The 13,379-nt window shown below is 41.6% G+C and overlaps 1 protein-coding gene across 1 annotated transcript in view; it reads left to right on the top strand.

The window, feature by feature from the left end:
• UBR5 (ubiquitin protein ligase E3 component n-recognin 5) overlaps nt 1-13,379 on the top strand; it is a 180,969-nt gene that overhangs the window by 47,922 nt on the left and 119,668 nt on the right. The window lies entirely within an intron of this gene.

The raw sequence follows: 13,379 nt of genomic DNA, 5'->3' as shown, positions 1-13,379 counted from the left end.
CAGGCCCATTGATCTTCCTGCAGCTCTCCCTGGTTGTTCCACTTACAGCATTACATGAACTACCCATGTAATTTAATTTACAAATTAAAAGTGTGATATATATGAGCACTTGTAAACGTAATAGAAGTAGGCTTGAAATAAATATTTAGAAAATGAAAAAGACAAGCACTCGCTTGACTTCATATCTATAGATTAATGTTCACATTTCCATTTTTTAACCAGAGGAAGAAATGGGATACATGCATCCTCTAACCCCTATTAGACAAGTTATATATAAAAAAGCCAAATGCAGATTTTCTACTGGCGTTGTGTTCATCCTATCCTTCACATTTGATAAGTAGAAATGAATACACAAGCTGCATTAAGACATTTCTTAAGAATTCTCATTAAGAATTTACTTGGAAATGCATGCTGCTGATTTTCAAGTAAAGGCACTTAAGATCAGGGTATCAGTTAGCTAACCATGATTCTTGGAGAGAGGGACACCTCAAATCCCCCTTCATCACATTTTTGAGAAGTTAAGTTCAAAATATGCAGTTTTTCTTGCAGTATTTTCATAGGCAAACATTTCTAAGTCAAACAAATATTTCCACAAATTGCAGGGTACAGTGCTAAGATTCAAAAGCAGAAATACCTGTACACAGGAACGTGTCTCTCACATGATTCATAATGACAGCAATTTGAGCTAGAGCATTCAGGGACACAGGCTAGTAACAGGCACCTTGCCAGTTTAGCTAGCTATCAAGTGCTGCATCAGTATTGAGGAACTAACTTAGAATACACTAGTATACTAAGAACATAAGAAGACCCATACTGGATCAGACCAAGGGTCCATCCAGTCCAGCATTCTATTCTCACAGTGGCCAACTAGCTGCCTATGGAAACCCAGAAGCAGGACATGAGCATAACATGCTAACTAAAAGCAAAGTTAGCCATGTTGGACATAAGAAAAAAAATCCAAACTCCATATTAGTGCAATACCTTTATTAGGCCAACTCGACGGTTGTTAGCGGCCTAACCATGGGTTAGCATGTTGTCTGAATAGGCCCTTTGAGTTCTTCAGATCTCTTCATGAGACAAGATATTACAAAAAGGAAGTTGGGGGCAGGGGAACTGCTCTTGGGATTACTGCGAATAAGAAATTGCAAATGGTTGTTCCTCCATTTCTGAAAATATAAAATCTAGCTGTTGACCCAGAACTGTCTCTCCTGGGTGAACCAGACAGGTTCCTTGATCAGTGGAAAACAGAAGTAGAGCTAAATTAGCAAACTAAACATAAAATGCATAATTTACCTATTAGACAAGTGTAGGTAGAGAGTACCAACAGGCACTTCTGAAGACAGGCATTCGATAAGCCATTAGCTGCACTTAACCACTGTAAAAAAAGAAGACATAATGGATGCCACACAATTACAAATCGAAAATTTCAAAGCTATTTTCCATGTGTTCCTGGATGAACTCCAGCCTTTTTCTCCCCTCTCTCACCCACTTGTTACCCCTCAGCGTTCTTTCTCTATACCCCTAACTGTTGGATTATTCAAACTGCTCACACTGCTGTCTGCACAGTTATAGCTCAGACCAATTATTCTCTGCTCCAGATTAGTGTGCCATTTTAAATGACTCAACAGGTCTGCAGCTACACTTCCAACATAGTGAAAGTCCCCCCCCCCCCCAGATCTCCACTTTCCTTCCCCACCATTAACTTGGGCCTTTTCCACACAAATAACACTACGGTCAGGGCCACTTGAAACCAAATTTGTATGATAGCAGCTCTTTATAGAAAACCTTTCATCCGTATGGCTGACAGATTTGCAAATATTATTTTTTTAAAAATCCATCTCTTCCTGTTGGTCCTCCCCAGCTGTGACAATTTTTCCACATGATGCTGTTACTATTCTTGATTCAATCTTCAGGGTTCCCTGTAATACATCTTCTGGACTACTCAATCCCTATCATTCCAGATAAGGGTGATTTAATTCACAAGGACTGGGTTTGGACGACAACCGCTGCTGAAATAATCAACCATTGCTTAAATAGTCAACCATTGACTATTGTGTCATCTGGCCAGCCTTTTCCATACCACCATTGATTATTTCCACAAAATAACCAATGCAAATAATCAACAGTGTGCAGAGTGGACTATCTCTACAACCATTGGGTTATTGCCTTGTGGGGCAGGCTCCACTTACTATTTCACATGCCTACAGAGTTGCAAGGCAAGGGTGGCAGAAACCCCTACTGCTCTTGCCCAGCGGGGCTCTATAGGCATGTGAAATAATCCCATCCTGGGAAGAGCATGGGGAGCCACTGATCCCCATGTGCTTCGCAGGACGTGCACATCCTGTCCCTGGGTGGAGCACCGAAAACTGGGAGTGCAGGGCGCAAGGCTCTCTCCTGCAGCTGTCAAGATACTTGTGCCTTCCCTTCCCTAAAGTGGTGGTGAAGCACCCTGCCCTCCCCAAAGTGGTGGGGGACACAAAGATCTCTGATGTGATTTTCAAGAGATCCTTATGTCCTTCGTCCCTGTTCTCCCCAAAGTGGTGGATAATGAGGACGGGGCCGCAAGGATATTCCCTGCAGCTTTCAAGCTGCAGGAGATATCCCTGCGCCCCACATCTACCACCACTTTGGGGAGAACGGGGCACAAGCATCTTGACAGCCTCAGGGGAGATGCTTGCGCCCTGTCCTCCCCATTCTCGGTGCCCCACCCAGAGACAGCACGTCCCATGAGAATCCCCCTCCAGACCAGGTCCTGATAGTGGGGGAACCCATCATGAAGGGGGATTCTCATGGGAACCAACACCGCTATTTAGTGGGGAGGGCAGACAGGAGGTGGGGGTGGGCAATAGTTAACCATATGTTAATAGTCAACTCCACGGATGACTATTTAGGGTGTACTTCCCACACGACAGAATAGTCATCCGTGGAGTTGACTATTAACACATGGTTGACTGCTGTGTCGTCCGAACGCCTCCAAGATCACCTCCCAAGTTTAATAGTCATAGCTTTAAACAGTCAGATAAGGTACTGCTGTCCTGTTTTCACTTACAAACTATCTGCATTAAGCTAATAAAATTCTCATGGACCTTGACTTTTACACATGACTAAAGCACATCATAGAATGGAGAAGCGGGTGCAAAGGGAATGCTCTACTGACTCTAAAGAGATGACTATCAAAGGCAGCAACAAAGGGTGGTGGTGGATAAAAATAAGACGTAAATTTAAATGTTAATGTATTTCAGTACTAATTTGCCTTGAACCTGTTCAAAAAGCATGTAAATCATGTGCTTTCTCCCTCGTAACACTCTCTAGCATAACAACAAGTAGATGGATTGTGCCATTCTAGTGCAAATTGTTCTGCAAGTGACTCCAAGGTTTTACGTTAGCAGTAAAGGTCAGTTCTTAACTGCTTTTGCTTACGAAATGAAGTATGCATGCATGCATCACATCACTAAATTAAGGGGCAGGGGTAGAGAGAATAAACACATCCTGGTGTAATCTGGGAAAATATCTGACTGTTAAAGTCAGAATACTTTGCTTTTCTGCCTGGAAGAAGAAGGAAAGCAAAACAGAGTAATGTCAGCAAAACACATTTACTTGGGAGGAAATACCACTGAATTTAGTGGAATGTACTTTGAAATAAACACAATGTAAGAATCAACTGAAAACTGAGAGGTGGAGTTATTATAATCATAGGCAATACTATAGAACTTTGAGTGACATTTAGCTGAGACGTAAAGCACCTTAACATACCAGGAGTAAATTAGCTAGGTAGTCCACTGCTGCTCAGACATAACTTACAGATGTATTTAAAGTATTTATAAATTGCTTTTCTGCCCACCAAGGCCCTCAAAGCAATGTACAGTTTAAAACAATACAGTAAAAATCACAACAGAATAAAAGACAAAAAACATTCTTTGAAACAAACCGGAAAAATATTAAAATCCAAAGTCCTGACAAAACAGTGCAGTTTTTACCAGACATCTAAAACTCAGTATGGATGATGCCAACCTCCCTGGGAGGGAGTTCCATAATTGGGATGATGCTTAAGAAAAGTACCCACCACTTTACCCTTTGTTCAGTCTCAGATCAATAATGGATTCTCTTCTATCTCTGGCAAATCCCTCTCAGCATTAATTTCTCACAACAGAGGCAGAATATAATTAGAAGATTAGGAAATACCTGATTTAATATAAGCCATTATACTGGGGAGTAAACAGAATGGTTGTAGTCAGAATTCCTGGCCTTTCAACTACATAGCCCTGTATAAATATTTCCATTTATTTTTTCCTCCCCCACCCCCGTAACAATTCCTACTTCTGTGTATGTGCTGATCTTGGCAATGCATGCTGAGTTCACATTTGTCCACAAAGCAGATGTATTTGCATAGTAAGGGCAACAACAGAACACATAAGCTTTCAGTTATTAATTCTGTGTTTGAATTTGGGCAGATATCAAAGTGTGGAATCTTTCTCCCACTGACAATTTTGAGAAGGATTTTCTGATGTGGTACTATAGGCAGATTTTTTATCACACCATCATTAACATTTGATAGGGCTGCTTGGGTCAGTTGGCCATCCATAATTTTAAAAAGTTGCTGGGATCATTTGTTCAGGAGTCCAACACTCTGCTCACCAAACTTGGCAGTGAGCAGTAAAATGCAACTCTCCAAAATCTAGTGTTTTCTAATGCTTCTCAGGGAAGAATCTGGCTGGAGAAATCACAGACAGAAGTCAAAGGTAGAACAGCTGTGGTTAGTTTCAGTTGCTTGACACCGGGTAGCACTCAAACAGGAAGAACTATCACGAGAAAAGACAGCTGATTTGATAAAAAGCAAGGCACACTTTGCAAAGTCCTGCTAGAATTAAATGTCTATAGGTCTTAAAAATAGAGTCATTGATTTTTTGTTGTTTGGAAGGCACTTGTTTTAAACACTTGTTTTAAAAGGATGTTAAAATGCCAAAGTACTGGCTTTCCAAACAGGAATTTGGAAAATAATAAAAATTCTAGAGATACCCATAATATGTAGACACCATAACTAACACTATTGTTTTAATGCACCATTATTTCCTACCCATTGTGGGTAACAAGCCCCATTTTCACAGCTCCGATTTGCAGTAAAAGGGAAGCCGTGAAAGGGCGTGGACCTTAGATCACCTTTAAAACAACTTCCTGGAGATTTGGGGAAGTGTGCAATCAAAGCAGATCACCCCAAGGGTCAGTAAAACTTAAAACCCTGGGGGTCACCTTGCTGAGGGGCTGATTTGGTCCCCTTCCCCCCTCCCCTGCCCATCAGTCAACTGGCTGCTTATACACATCCCTGTCTTGTCAATTACCTTATATGTTTTCTAGTATACTTGGTTCCCTTTGACAAGTGAAATATTCAAGGCAATAGACAAGGCAAGGCCATAAGAGAGCACTTTCACAACTACAGAAAACAAAGAACAACAACAATAATAATTTAAAAATAATGAAGAGGTTTGTCCAAATTCCCAGAGTTGAAAGTAATATAAACATGTTATATGTGATCATTCTCTAGGGCATTAGAAACCGAAATGTTTTTGAAGCCAATGACCCTATCAAATTAGCCTCATGCAAAGATTTCCAATTAATTTTTTTTCCAGAGGACCCTCATCATTGCGTATTTGTATTTAAACTAATTCTAAATGTACATCTATACATATGTTAGCCAATTTTATGCAAACGTTTGCCTTCTTTTTTTATGATGCCTTTTCTCTTTTTTGCTGATGTATACTCAGGCACTTTAATTATGGTGGAGGAAGAAGGTCTTGAAGGGCAGAGCAGAGAGAACAATGGTTAGTGAGGGTCTTATATCCTTGGCCCTGAAACAGAACCTTCCAGAGCGAGAGTCAACTCTCATAAACGGAACCCTGAAGGTAGCAATGCCAGTCCTGCTGTCATGGCAGGGCAAGTAAGTCCATCCTTCTTCCTATCAGCTGCAACAATGCCATGAAGCAGGGTGGATTTGATTTACATCAATTTGATTTAAATCATGATTTAAATCACTACTCAGAAAGACTCAATTTAATCATATGACTCCCCCCCCCCGCACAAATGCACTCTTCCTTGCTATATTTTACACAACTCAGAGTTACCGAAGACTCATTCGTGCTGGTATAATCTTAATATTTACAACCAGATAAAGGCTTCATTTTTAGAATAGCAACTTTTCATATTAGTTTTACAGTTATATATAAAAAAATACTGATTTGGTTATACTATTAGAAACACATTATAGATAGATAATTATGAAATTATTGCAAGGTGAACTATCTCCAGTTTAATGGGTTAATCATTCATATTTGGACAAGTTTTCTGCTGTACTTTATTGGAAGGAGAAAAATAACCTTACAGAACCCTCTGGAAGAGCATGACATTGTGAATGGATTACTGGAATTCATTTACTAAAAAATTTAAATAGCCTCATGCTGCATAATTAAAAACTAATCCTTATTTCATGATGAATAACCTTTGGACTATAATGTATCTTAAATAGAAAACTATAGATAGATTTTTCCTCAAAAAGCATTTTATTAAAAAAATCCAATTTAAATTTAAAAAATCCGATTTAAATTTTAAAAAATGATTTGATTTGATTTTTTTAAAAAAATCATTGATTTTTATCCACTCTGCCATGAAGTAAGTAAAGTTTGGAGCCAATGGCCCATGAATCTCATTGACAGTAGCAGCTTGGTGTGACAAGAGAGTCTTCCCAGCCACTCTTTCCACTCACCCCAACAAAGTGACACCCGTTTCACAACTACTACATAAATACAGTAGAGGTTCTTGGAGAATTGCTAGTCCTAGAGACTACCAATACATACATATCCTTGGAAAGAAACCCTATAGTACACACTAAAAACACCCCCTCCCCCGACAAACCTAGGATTTTACTTCTCTCAAAATCTTCATTAGTGATCTCCTTAGATGTATGTTGCAGAACTGAACCCGTACAGATGGCACAGTTAGCAAGGAACACAAACATTTACAATGATATATGTTCTTCTAGCAGGCCTAGCCCATTCCCAGTCTTCCTGGCATATTAATTTCACAATTCCATGGTAATTCAGGATTGCCACATCAATGGAATGCAACTTTCAGGCTCATCTTGTGGCTTTCTGGGAAACTTGGCATGGAATATGAAAAAGTTATCCACAATAAAACTAACAGCAAGTTACTGACTGCCATCATCCCTATTCTCTTAGGAACTATAAATTTCAGATCTATTTTCCTTTAGATCACTGTAATGCTGCAGTGAGAATTAAGCCCGTTCAAAAATCGGCAGTCAGCCAATTAAGAGCCATTGCAAAACACACAAACACAAACCCTGTTAATCAAATGTGGGGAATACAGGTTAAAATTCTTACTTGGGCCAAGACTCTCTGGGTGGCCTTAGACAAGCCAGACTCTCAGCTGAGGGCTTGACTGCTACAAGGCCACCCAATGAGTCCTGGGTTGAGCTACGATTCTAACAAACTTCAACCACATCTAAAGTTAACATTCCTTGCACTAGCTCTTTTACAGAATGAAAAAAACATTAGCTACTAGTTAGATGTGTGCACTTAATGCATATACCCTGAGCCACAGCATACATGTTCAGACTAAACTAGTCTTGCACACCCATTTATGCTACAGACCTAAGGTGATCACAGGAGTGACACAGTGAGTGCAGTTCGTACCATATACTCCTAGTTTCTGTTAGGAAAGAAATGGTAGAAGAATGGAGCAAATATACCTATTTCCAAGTCTTCCTTTATGACTCTGGAATGCTCTGGAAAGGACTGAGAGTGAGTTGTTTGATAAAGATAAATACCAGAAGTTTTTTTCCTGTCTTTCGGTTTCTAACAACAGTACTTGGGTACTGTTCAGCATCAGCTTTCATTACTGCTCTCCCAGATTACCTAGGAGTTGTGAGTGAATGCTGTTTCTACTGAATTATTGGGTAATGGGATACATAGAAGCATAGAGTGCCCCTCTCCATGATGGATTATTTGGGGTATTGCAAAGAAGTATTGCATTGCAGGTGATTGGAACTTCATCTCTGCATGATGAGCAAAACAATACTTGGGTGAAATCAATGGGTCTTAATGAATAAACCTGTTCAGGATTGGGGTTTGTACATGAGTACACTTAAGCATGAGATATATCACCTTAAAGAACTAGGCCACAGACACCAATAATCATGTTGAGATTCAAAACAAAAAACACAACCCTATTTATTAAGTTCCAGCTTGATACAACCAAAACCAAACTAAAATTGCCTACTCTCAAGCCGCCCATGTCCATCCAAAGAAAATGTCATTTTCTCATGCTAATCTGTGATAATACTGAGAACAACTAGCAAGAGCAGAGCTTGCATGTGGCACTACTAAATGCCATTTCAGTGTAAGCAAGCACAGCTAAAAGCAAAGGCCTAATCTGCCTTTGAAGTAGTAACAATTGATCATTTTGAAGCCTTCTTCTAGAATAGTTCAGAAATGGGGGACAAAGATAAGGAATACTTAAAAAGCAGTGTTACCCAATGCGGTTCCCTCCTGATGCATTAGACTCCCATCAGCCCAGCTAGCATGACCAATGGTCAGGAATGCTGGACATTGTAGCCCAAAACATTGGGAGGGCACCATGTTGGGGAAGGTTGCTCTCAAGTAACAGCCTTGAACCTCTGTAAAGTTAGGTGTACCTGATCTTAGATGCACCTGATTCTCGCTTGTTAGTGTACTTAAGACTTCATCCCAGGACAAGGCATGTAGACCAGGGGTGGTAAAGAGGGATAACCCCCAATGTTTGAATTTGTGTAGAGTTATCAGAGAAGAGAAGACTGTGGCCTTAACTAGACCTACCTGATAGTCCACGATGGAAGAGGAAAGATCTCACGTTGCGATTAACGTGAGATCCCTCCTCCGTTTACATGTGAGGCGCGATGACCTCAGGAAGAGAGGCGTCGCGCCCGCCATTTTAATTTTTTTTTAAAAGAAGACGGAGCACACAAACGCTTGTGCACTAACGGTAGGGTTTTTTTTAAAAAAATAAGTAACTTAATTTCCCCGCTCCCTCCACCTTACCCCCGATGGGCACAGCGCTCCTGGCTCCGCGCGAGGAATCACGCGGAGCCAGGTCAAACCGTAGCAACGGGCCGCTCAGCCTGAGACCACAGAAAAAGCGAACCCAAAGGGGAGGGCTCTATCCCAGGGCAAGGGAGGGATGATCCCTCCCTGATCCTGGGATCCCCTGTGCGTCATGTGGACGCACAGGGACGATCCCGGGGTTCGCCCCATGATAAAGCCCGGTCTAGCTAAGGCCACAGTTAAGATCAGATCAGAGAGAAACAAAGCCTTAAAATTTGAAGAACAGGAATTTTAGACTAACACTGCCAGCCTGACTTTAATGCAGCCAGCACAAGGAAAAATTCAGCCCACAGTTCTTGTTACCATGGATTACTGCAAATAGGAAACAGAAAGGCAAATGCCAGTACCAGAGATTAAATAAGCCACAGCCACACAAGCCATAAAACCAGTGTGCTATTAAGGCCAATGTGAAATGGGTAGTTTTGATGTCCATGAAAAGTGGATAATCAGCAAAGACATCCTCCAACACAACTCAGCTCATCCAAGAGCTGCCCCCAACAAATTCCCCACAATGGGAACAAATAGGGAATGCAAGCAGTAGAGCTGTTGGCTATACAAGACCTTCATTATTACCAACAGCACCACTTGTGGGTCACTCAGCCTTCCCAAAAGCTGGCATTTCTCCACATCCAACCTAATCCATCTGCTGCTGGAAGAGATCATCCCAGAACTTGATTCCCATCCTTCCTCCCAAAGCCTTTCTCCAAATTCCCAAGTCCCAATCACTTTAACAAATTTTTCAGTAGCTAGAGCTGGTGATTCTGTCAAGGTTCTTGTCACATTATGGAATGGGAGGTGTGACAGGCCATTGACACGATCGCTCCTGAGTACCCTCTTCAGCATTATGGAGCTTGGAAGGCTCCCTGGTTTACCTGGGAGCTCTGGACAATTAAACAGGTCGGAAGTCGGCTGGCACATAAGTGGCTTAAGACTTGTCATGAAGGTGATTGAGCACATATAAGAGTGTGTAATTGCGCTTACTGTGTGGCGGTGAAAGCAGCAAAGAAGGCTTACTTTGACACCCCCATCACATCCTCAATTAATCACTCAACTGAGCTTTTCTAAGTGGTTCAGAGGTTGCTTTCATCAAACCCAGTGAATTGAATACTGTTGGACATTTGCTGTGATGGATTTGCAAGAAACTTTGTGGTTAAAATCGCTCACCACTATTGATGCAGTGTCTGTTGAAGTATCCAGTGCATCGTCTTATCCGGTTTATGGGATCAATTTCATTTTTGGAGCCTGAAGTTGTGCATAAGACACTTGCATCTGTATGACTTACCACATGCTCTCTCGATCCTTGCTTTTCATGGCTTATTCGAGCTAGCCACAGGGGCCTGACCGGATGGATCAGGGGAGTAGTGAATGCGTCATTGCATGATGGTGTGGTCCCTACTGTCTTGAAGGAAGCAGTGGTGCAACCACTACTAAAAAACTCTCCCTGGATTTAGAGATCTATGCTAACTATCATCGGGTCGCAAACACCCTGTTCCTAAGTAGGGTGCTTGAGACAGTGTGGCATCTCAGCTGTAGGTGCTCTTGAATGAAACTGATTATCTGGCTCCATTCCAGTCTGGATTCAGGCCCAGTTTTGGGACAGAATTGGCTTTGGTTGTCCTGATGGATGACCTTCTTTTGACAAGAAAAGGAACAAGGGGAGTGCAACCCTTTTACTTCTTCTTGACTTCTCAGTGCCTTTTGATACCATTGACCACAGTATCCTCTTAGACCGCCTTCATGTGTTGGGAGTTGGAGGCACTGTTCTACAGTGCTTTGACTCATACGGTTTCGTTCCAGAGAATAACATTGGGTGACTGAGCTCAGCCCCATGACAGCTGAACTGTGGGGTGTGCCAGGACACCACCTTGTCCCCAATGTTATTTAATATCTATATGAAGCCATTGGGAGCAATCACCAGGAGATTTAGGGTAAGAAATACACCCAGCTGTATTTCTCTGTAACATATTAATGGGAGAGACTGTGCATATTCTGGACCAGCGCCTCAATGCAGCTATGGCTTGGATGAGGGCTAATAAACTGAAGCTGAATCTTTATAAGACAGAGAACTTATGGGTCTGGGAATTGGGCTGTTTGCCTGTTTTGAATGGTGTTGCATTCCCTCTGGGCAAGCCGGTACATAGTTTGGAGATGGTCCTGGATCCATTTTTTTCACTGAAGGTCCATTACCTCTTTGGTTGGTTGGTAGCCAGCTACACCTGTTCCTGGATACGGATAACCTAGACATGGTGAGCCAAGCAGTCGCAACCTCATGATTAGTAATGCACTCTTATGTGGGGCTGCCCTTGCGCCTGGTTCAGAAGCTGCAGCTCGTGCAGATGCAGTAGCTAGGAGGCTCACTGGGGCACCCCAACTATGCTCAGATAAGATCTGGGTTAAACTGAATTGGCTGCCTATCAGCTACCAAGCCATGTTCAAGGTTATGCTATTATCATACAAATCCCTAAACAACTTGGTACCAGGATACCTAGCAGACTGCCTTCCCTTATATATACCTAGCCAACAGAGAAGGTCTTGCTAGTCATTCTGAAATTAAGGGAATGCCACCATGCAGTACATCAGTGGCAGGCCTTCTTGGTAGCAGCTTGGAAAACCCTTCCCTATGCAGCTCTGGAAGCAGAAAATGTGACATCTTTCAAACGCCTCCTAAAAACACACTTCAACCAGGCTTTTCCAGGCTTGTAACCTATGGCTGCGAGAGCTGGACCATAAAGAAGGCTGAGCGAAGGAAGATAGATGCTTTTGAACTGTGGTGTTGGAGGAAAATTCTGAGAGTGCCTTGGACTGCAAGAAGATCAAACCAGTCCATACTCCAGGAAATAAAGCCAGACTTCTCACTTGAGGGAATGGTATTAAAGGCAAAACTGAAGTACTTTGGCCACATTTATTTATTTTATTTATTTTATTACATTTATATACCGCCCCCCAGCCGAAGCTCTCTGGGCGGTTTACAACAATTAAAAATAGTAAACATTAAAAGTATACAAATTTTTTTAAAAACATAAAAACAGTATAAAAACACATAATGAGAAGACAGGATACCCTGGAGAAGAGGCTGATGCTAGGGAAAGTGGAAGGCAAAAGGAAGAGGGGCCGACCAAGGGCAAGATGGATGGATGATATTCTGGGGGTGGCAGACTTGACCTTGGGGGAGCTAAGGGTGATGACAGCCGACAGAAAGCTCTGGCGTGGGCTGGTCCATGAAGTCACGAAGAGTCGGAAACGACTGAACGAATAAACAACAACAACAAATTAAATGTACCATGCTGGTCCATCTTGCTTTTCCTTGTATTGCTGTTATTGTAATTTGGAATTGTTTTCAATATTGCATTTTAAATGTGATTTTAATATGTATTTGTAAACCTTTTAGGGATTTTATTATATTAAGCAGTGCGTAAATATAAAGAGGAAAAACCCAATCTTCAAAGAGGTAAAAATCACCTCCACTAAATGTTTTACCCAGCACAGCATCTAAAACCAACAGCTTTGTTAATATAAAGTCCACCTATTTTCTGTTTTCCCTGCCAAGGGACCTTTGTGTGCTTTGCCCAAGATAGAGACATTCTGAGTAAATAACTGGATTTTTTATTTTCAAAAATGGAGGATCAAAAATGTGCCTTTCTTCTCAAAAGCTCTAAGGCTAGTTCCAGCAACTGCAGGTGGATTCTGAAACCATCACAACACCTGCTTATTTGAATGTCTGCAGAACCTTCATCTTCCATTCTACCTGCTTTTTGCTTGATGAGATCTTGAAAGCTTGCACATTTTTGGTGACCTTTCGGTTAGCCTAATGAAGGCTAATATCCTAAATCCTAATATCCCCAGCATCTCCAGGTAGGGCTACAAAACAATCCAGCCTAAAAACCTGGAGAGACACTGCCAGTCAGTGTTGACAATACTGGGCTGGATGGACCAATGGTTCTGAATCAGTATAAGGCAGCTTCCTGTATTCCTATAAAGGTATCACACCAATATGGATTCTGGGATTTCACCCTTGAACAGTTGCCAGAGATGCAGCAGTATTAGTTTATTGCAAGAAAAACAAAGTCTTGTGCCACTTGAATCACTAAGGAATTTATTGTAGACAATAAAAGGTGATGCTACAATAAAGGTCTTAAGCTCTAAGGTGCCACAAGGCTCTGCTGTTTTCCCCCTAACCAGATGGTGCCTTAAAAGCTTACACTCAGTTGCTTACCTACTAACTCCCTGCTGTAC

Source organism: Elgaria multicarinata, chromosome 7, assembly GCF_023053635.1.
Source record: "Elgaria multicarinata webbii isolate HBS135686 ecotype San Diego chromosome 7, rElgMul1.1.pri, whole genome shotgun sequence".
NCBI classification, from domain to species: Eukaryota; Metazoa; Chordata; class Lepidosauria; order Squamata; family Anguidae; genus Elgaria; species Elgaria multicarinata.
This window is presented reverse-complemented; position numbering and strand designations above follow the sequence as displayed.